Raw genomic sequence first — 8,967 nt, 5'->3', positions numbered from 1 at the left:
GGGAATGCAATGTTGACGATACTAAATTCTCGGGGTAGATAGTGAGGGCGTAGGGACAGCGATAAAAGTTCGATGTCATGTGTGTTGATTTGTGTTACTATATTTACGGTTTTATACCATCTGTCGTTCACATAGATGCAAACACCTCCCCCTTTATTTTTCCCAAGTGAGGAATCTCTGTCATTCCTAAACAATGAGAAATTGTCCAAAGCAAAACTTCTATCACTGTCTTGGGGTGACACCCACGTTTCTGTTAGTCCGATGATGCACGAATTTCTATAATCGTTGTCAAACTTTGTAAGGGAAGCAAGGGTGTCGATCTTATTTCTAAGCGAGCGTACGTTTGAGAGAATGATAGATGGTAATGGTGGGCGATGTCCACGCCTTTTTAAACGTTCTCTCACACCTCCTCGCTTTCCTCGTTTCTTTTTTCTTTTCTTTCTGAGTGATGTAATAATAATATCATTGTAGTCTAATGTAGTTGTTGGTGGTGGTAGTGTAGGTCTAAGTTCTATGAGATGACCTCTAGAGTAAACATACCTTTCGCCATTTTGCAATTTTGAATTCATTCCGTGTTGTTGGCAAGAAGCCGACTCGAAATACACAAGCAACAGGACAATCAACACACAATACCAGTTCATGACGCCAAACACCACAGGTTCCTCACATTATAAACAGAAAATGAAGTCACAAAATGAGAAAATGAAGTCACTTACTTACTTACTTACTTATCCGAACCAGCGACCACCTGAGCTCTAGCCCTTCGGTCTTGTGCCATGACGTAGAAGTTAGATGTCTTTTGTAGTTGTTCCAGGTGACTATAAAGTGTGTTACTGATGTTGGATTTGGTGGGAGGAATGTGCATCTCAGGTCTTCAAGAGGTTGACATTCAAGCAAGTGAAAAATGAAGTTACAAAACGCACAACAAGAAGACAGTTCACAGAGCAGCGTAACCGGGTGTCGCCACAGAGCAGCGCCGCCAACTACAAGCCAAGCGCTCCAAATAAAAATATTATTATTCATATTTCTGTACAAAAATGCATATCATAATCAGCGTTATGCATTTTTGAACAGAAATATGAATAATAAATTTTGTATTTGGAGCACTGGGCTTGTAGTTGGTTTGTTTACAAGTAGCTTCTCCCCCGGTGACGTCCAATCAAGGGACGCTACTCTTCCGCTAATCTCATTCCTTATTCCATTCAGCGACTTCAGTAAACACGTCAAATTCTAATTTTAGATCACATATCCATACTCATTGAAATGGTGTGGTCAGAATTCTGTTTAAGTCTGTTCATCACATTCAATGCAGAAGGACAATGGTCTTCTACACATTATCCAAATATATTACTTTCATTTCAGTTAATTTCAAATTGTTCTAATGTATTTTGCCCATTTTTTGAGATAATTGTGGATGAATGTGATACATTTTATATATATTTGAGCTCACATTTTTAAATTCAATATTTTTGTCCTCTGGCGTTCATCGTCTGAATCTGAGTCTGAGTCATGTTCATGTATTATCATTGCCATTCCCGCCTGTCATTGATGATGGCTTGTAAACAAAAGAACGAGTGAAGGAGTGTAAAAAAAAGGATAAATTCCCTTTATTTATCCCCACGGGGATATTTGTCTTTAGGGTCTCTTCTAAGGGAAAACTGGAATAGCCCAGGCATCAGCCGTAGCGCAGCGCTGCAAAGTGAGCTACGGTGAGGTGACTTGCTCAAGGCCAAACAACGAAGCAGGTAGTCGAACTCAGTACCTTTGGTGCATGAAGTAAAGCCGTACCTCTGAGCCATTTTAGGTAGATAAATTATGCTTCACTGACCAACTAAACACAAACTCACTAGCACGATGCTAAAATCGGCATTACCAATGTTGCATATCATTGGATAACCTAAACGGTCCGTGCACATTCGTGCGGCTATGTGGTCTAGTGGTATGACACTCGCTTTCGGATCGGAAGGTCCTGCGTTCGAGCCACGCTCGACGCATAGTTGAGTCCTTGGAAAAGACCCTTTACTCACATTCTCTCACCGTACTCAGGTGTAAAATGAGTGCCTGGCCGTTAACAGGCGTCATGTCTCGTCCTACATGTTAAATGTTGCTGTTGACCAGGGACCCCTTGTAAAGCGCTTTGAGCACGTTAAGTGGATATTGCGCTATATAAAAGCTCAATTTTTTTTTACATTAACAACTTAAGCACCCAGGTTAAAGTGGAGGGAGAAATGTGGGGACAAATGGTCATTTTTATTCAAGTTATTGGTCGATTGCTGTAGGCGATGACCAGACTCATTGAAAAGTTAATCGCTCATAAAGTTGATTTGGCAAGAATCAACCCCCATAAGAACTAAGCAATCATATTTTCTCTTGGCAGTTACCTCTCACGATCAGAAATGTCCACCAAAGATCCCGCTTCACTGTCATCGTCCTCTTCCTCTATCTTAAATACATGCTTCTCTCTCCTGAAATAACAAAACATTTGCTCAATAATATAAATAATTTCAATTAACCAGACAAATAAAATGACTGGGACCCCTTAAAGGTTAGGAATGATTTGATGGGAAATTGACATGCCCAGTGAGGTGGTTAGATGAACTCGTTATCTATATATTTCTCTCCCTCTCTCTCTCTCTCTCTCTCTCTCTCTCTCTCTCTTTCTCTCTCTCTGACTCTCTATCTATCTATCTATCTATCTATCTATCTATCTATCTATCTAACTATATCCATCTCTCTATCTATCTATCTATCTATCTATCTATCTATCTATCTATCTATCTATCTATCTATCTATCTCAATCTCTCTCTCTCTTTCTTTCTTTCTTTCTTTCTTTCTTTCTGTGTCTGTGTGTTTGTGTGAGTAACATGCTAATATTATGTATGTATGTGTTGTATATGCATGTTTTTTAAATTGAGAACAAGAAATTACAATCGATTTACATGCCATTGTTTACGCGCATGATGTAATGCATATTATTTGAAACAAAATCCTGAAGTTAAAACTCAGATCTTAGGGCCTTTTGTCCGTCAGTCATTTTCAGTTTATATTAAACAGCATTGTCCTCAAACTAATCACAGGCATGGTCCTTGGACATGTTACACAAACTGTCAACAACATGCACACATATTGTCTTAGGAACACATGGGTGGTTTAATACCCATTCAAGTATACTAGTGTTGGCGTTTTATTTCTCTGTATGTTAAATCATGAAATCGTTTTTCATTCTTGTTATGGTTATTATTTCTATGACTTGTACTTGGTCATTGACAACGTTTTATCTGTCGAAAATAAATTGTAATGGCTTCGTACAGGCTATGTCTAGTTTTATAAATCAATGTGCTTGGGTCTACCATGCAAAGCTGTTTGAGCGACTTTTTATGAATTTGCGCTGTATAAAATACTGGCGTCTTTCTTTGTTTAATTTGTTTTGCAGCCGTAGCGATGAAGGAGGAACAATCAGTACATAAGTTCCATCATCACCACCACCACCAGCAGCAGCAACAACAACAACAACACCAATTACTTCTACAAAACTATACACAAGGATACCAGCGCCAAAGTTCAGTCACAACACATCAGCATCAGAACTACCCTGTGGCTTAAACACAGATTCAGACAGCCCAGGCACAAGTACAGCACCATGACCAGCAAAGACATGAATCTGTCCGTGTCTTTCGGCCGAATTGTTTTGTCTTTGGATATGACAGACGTGGGATATGGGGTTGACTCCGATGAGCATTCCAAGGGACACTACTGCTTTCAGTTTTGCAGAGAGAATGTGATTTTATTAGTTGCGTCCCTTGATCCTGTTTACACCGGATTCTATATCTTTATTTCATGTCATGTGTTGTGATTCCTTTTATACTTTAAAAAATTTATTTCAACCTTTGTGCTTTCAAAAGAGTTGCATATATTCTGTCATAAAAATAATTCATTTGTCCATATTTGTTTATGGCAATGGATTGTAATTGAAGGTTTATTGATAAATTTTCTATTTCCGCTACAGTATCTTTATTTTATATAATTTTTCTTACCTCATTGTCTCAGCTTATACAAATTCCTTGATGAACCATTACATGTATGTCTCTACACTCAAATGAAAATGTCTTGAATAAATTGTTAAATAATCTTTCATCTAGTTAATCATTCTATATCTTCCCACACTGCTGTTTTATCAATATTCCAGCAATTTAAACTTACAGTTTTATGAATAAAGATGGGGATGGAGTTTTTAAAATGGGGAAAAGACTAAATCGAGTTATACCCCTTTTTGGCTAACACACATCCCCTCTCCTGGAAACATTAAGGTACAACACTCGGCCTCTGTTTCAAGTCCCTCTTTGAGCGATGCAAAGTTGATTCATTGGAGAAGGCTTTTTACTCACATTCTCTCACTTAACTTGGAAAGAAAGACAAGACTCTATATCTATTAATAGCGCTTTAAAAGCGTCAAGTCATATTCTTCAAGTCATCGTCAGCATGGCTCATAACTTTTGTAAGCTTTATATGTCAAAGCTCATTACATTATGTTCTCCTATTAGCATGATGACTATTGATAGATATGGGATGTTCCGTTGAGAAAATGTTGGCCCCTGGACTTTGCTTTGTTTCTTCTTGGTAGTTTTTAGAAAAATAACTAAAAACGGAATGGCAGTGATCACAGCGAATATTCCTGTGATGAAAAATACATACTTTACACTACTTTCCGGTGCAGCCTGATCAGTTGTGTTTAAGTTCTGATTTAGATCGTTTGTAATTGGATTTAGAATGCTCGTGTTCAATATCAAAGCGCTTTCATTTAAAAACACATAATTTGTGCTCCTAGTTTTTGACGTCGTTATCATTGTTAACATCTATCTTAAGGGCGTCACTTTTGTCCAACAAAAACGGTTCAGCAAGTAAAGGGGACAACATTCCTCCAACAGAAAACACGAAATGAGAAAACTGTAGCAAGCCGTTTCCGTCTGAACCCCATAAAGCCAAATGTCCCGTGTTTAAGCCTGAAAAAGAAGACAGAATAACGTCGGAGAATTAGTGACACCATGTTAGGCCTTTATAATGATGTAAAGTAGAAGATGAAGACACTGATGACTATTTTCCCTATTAAACGCTGTTTTTAAAATGTAAAAATACACCGCTCACGTCAGACACGGTCTTAATAAGAAAGGAGAGAGGCAATTATTTTTATACCACAACATAGGTACCATAGTTATCTTGTCCTCAGAGGGGATTTATTATTACGAGTGAAGGCAACCCCCCCCCCCCCCATAAAACAAACCCCCCCCCACAAAACAACCCCCCACCCCCCCCCCCAAAAAAAAAAAAACAACAAAAAACCAAACAAACCAAACGTCTTTAGGACATCTTGTAAGGTATAAATCTATCACCACTATCCAAGACTCCTGCCCCTATCACATCTGGTACTCCGTCTAGACAAACTAAACGCTATTTTTTAAAAATTTAAAGCTTCTGTAATTTCTTCTGTAATTTGAGAAATGACATTCATTCTCATCATTAATAGCCTATTGTGAATTTTACTAAAAATGTCTAAATCTCAACGTTAATTTTAAATTACCAGGATAAACACCTATATTATGTGACCATTTGTCTCAAGAGGGTATTATGTTAGATCAGCGTCTTGTGCTTGAAACTGAATTTTTAAACCAAATGTATACAATTGGAGTTAGAACTAAACAAAAAGTTTTTATATAGCACTATATCCACTCGAAGTCTCACAGCGCTTTTCAAGGAGTCCCAAGCCAACAACAACACTTAACATGTAGGATGAGACATGACGCCTGTTAGGCGATATTACATTTTTCGGACAGAACAACGCTGTTAACGGCCTGGTACTCATTTTACACCTGAGTACGGTGAGAGAATGTGAATAAAGAGCGTTTTCCAAGGATTCAACTATAGGCGAGCGAGGCTCGAACCCAGGACCTTCTGATCCGAAAGTGAGTGTCATACTACTAGACCACATAGCAGAAATCTTACCTGGAGTGAGGAAAAAGTATGTGACAAGGACAGAAGGAGATAGAAGAGTGCTGTTGAGGCACTATGCTTCACCAGGAGCCAAGAGACATAAGTCTAGTAAGTCATTTTTATGAAGTTGTTCGTTTCCAACGGATACTATTTTCTGAAAAGTAACACGATTATTCTTTTTTTCAGAGTCTATACTTTACAATTTTTAATGAAACTTAAAGGAAATTGAGCAAATTTTAGCAGAAAATTGTCTTTAGCGTCCCCCCTCCCCCTACCCCTTCCTTCTTCTCCCTCACAAACATACACGGACGCGCGTACCACTAATATTGTTATTTCATTAAGTCGCTGCACAGACTGTTTATTTCATTAAAAAAAGGCATTGCCGTCACTCCTTTTAACACTTTAAATATAGAAATAGCCCTGAGCCAACTTTGTTTCAAACTCGCCACCTGCAATCTAATTGCCATTAACACAACCAATACAACACGGACACACAATGACATACAGACACCCACCGTGTATTAAATAAACCAATGACGTCACAAGACAATACCTTCTGTATCCCTAATCTGTTTGTTGCATTCAGACACCGACATGTTACGTCTATCAATAATGATAATAATGAATCTATACAAATAGTTTATATTACACCTTTTTTTGTTACCAAAACAGCCATTGGCGCTTACAATTAACTAATCTAATAACTAGAAATCTACACCTGTTTCGATAAATCTTTCTTTCTATCTCTTATCTATTTACAGAAAAAAAAACGGTATTGAAAAGATTGTACATACGGGTAAAGTTCGTGGGAAGAAAAATAGAGGGAGACAGAGGATAGATTACATTGACAATCTGAACAGATGGATTGGTGGATGAGGAACAGGAATCGAGCTATTGAGAAGATCTGAGGACAGATATTATGGTTGGAGGGACATGATTGCCGATGTCTGCAACAGGCCTGGCACTTGATGATGATGATCTATGTGGACATTTTTGATATTTTTCGCACTATTCAGTATCTGATATTGAATAGTGGTTTTGCATTATTCAGTATATACGGTGGGGTTTTTTTTTCCGAAACCCGCCGAAACCCGACAAAGTTATGGGAAGTAGGCAGTTGTGGGGAGTGAATCTGGGACTCGGGGAAGTGTACACCTGTGGGGAGGGAACCTGGGACTGGGTTTCGTAAACAAAAAAAAAGCATTACTTTCTTTTTTTTTACGAAACCTGCCGGAACCCGACAATATGCAGCAAAATTATGGAAAGTAGGCAAAGGGTGTTGTTTCTATATCGTTAAATGTATAATAGCAATTGCTTGCTACCCTCTGAATAGGGTGCTAGCCTATAACAATGATCCTTTCGCCACATCTAACAGACCCAGCAACCCAGTATCCGCTGGGTTAGGAAGGTTTAGAAAAAACCCCGACTTCACCCGGGTGCGAGACGAGTGTTCCACCGACCCCGACCTTTCTACACCCCCTTTATTTAGTTTAATTTATTTATTTATTAATCTATTTATTTATTTATCTATCTATAGATATAAACAGACGCATATCAAACGATTTGTACTGTATGAAAGGGGAAGTGTCGCCTCACGGTCTGTTGGGAGAATAAAAGCATCGGTTGTGAATCGCATTCAAGTTGGCTGAAAATGGGTTTTGAGCCCGAAGAGGTTAAATGCCCTTTCTATTTATTGTATCTATTTATTTTTGTTTTTCCAATGTTTTCTTATTGCGTTTTATAGATAGTTTGCACTTGGCTAAGATGTTCACAACATTGCCATCCGGAAGTAAAACTGGCCAACACACAAAACTATGTGTAACCTTGACGGTTTATAGTCTGGTTAATACAGATTAGTGAGAAGTACTCATAAACGCGGATGGCAATAAACAATAACAAAGACATGAGTGACGTCATCTTCGAACGATCTATTCTCGTTGTTTTTTTGTTTTTTTTTTTACGTGAGGTTTTAAATGTGTTTTTTTTATCATTGTTGTTTTTGTCTTTTATTTATTTATTTTTTTTTTTTTTAAATCTATTTATTAATTTTACTTTTGTTTTGGTGTTTTATGTTTGGTTTTTCTTTTAGGATGGGGGGGGGGGGGGGGTATACTTTTCGAATCGAGAGTTCAACTATAACGGCAATAGATAAAAAGAAGTTGACGTCACTCATGTCTTTGTTATTGTTTTTTTTTCTGCTATCTTGATGAGTAATTCTCACTAAACTATAATAACTAGACTATAGATAGAATGCGCTTTGCTAAGAAACTCACAACATTGCCATCTGGAAGTATAACGGACCAACACACTAAACTGTGTGTATCCATGAACGTTTATAGTCTGGTTAATACAGTTTAGTGAGAATTACTCATCAACGAGGATGACAAAAGACAATAACAACATGTTGGACGAGATATGACGCCTATTTGGCGATATTACAATTTTGTTCGGACAGAGACAACATTGTCAGCAGTCAGGTACTCATTTTACACCCGAGTTCGGTGGGAGAATGTGAGTAAAGAGCCTTTTCCAGGGACTCAACTATGCGCTTCTCGAGACTCAAACCCAGGACCTTCCGATCCTAAATGTCATACCACTGGACCACATAGTCGTTAGGACTTTATTAAAGGCAGTAATGGGTATTGTAAAAGTTTTAGATACAAAAAGTATTTCTAATTTCCGACTAGTATGAATTGAAAAAAAAACCGGGGCTATACACCGTGTTGGGTGAATATATTATTCCCTGTAAAACCCTCGTACTTTCTACTTTGTGTATGTGGTCTAGTGGTATGATACTCGCTTTGGGATCGGAAGTTTCTGGGTTCGAGCTTCGCTCGACGCTTAGTTGAATTCTTGGAAAAGGCTGGGTTTTTTTCGCATTCTTTCACCATACTCATGTGTAATGAGTACCTGGCCGTTAACACCGTTGTCTCTGTCTGAAAAAAAGGGTGTAATATCGCCTACCAGGCGTCATGTCTCAC

The sequence above is a fragment of the Berghia stephanieae genome, chromosome 6 (genome assembly GCF_034508935.2).
Source record: "Berghia stephanieae isolate SIO BIC M18660-M18661 chromosome 6, UCSD_Bste_1.3, whole genome shotgun sequence".
Taxonomy (NCBI): domain Eukaryota; kingdom Metazoa; phylum Mollusca; class Gastropoda; order Nudibranchia; family Aeolidiidae; genus Berghia; species Berghia stephanieae.
This window is presented reverse-complemented; position numbering follows the sequence as displayed.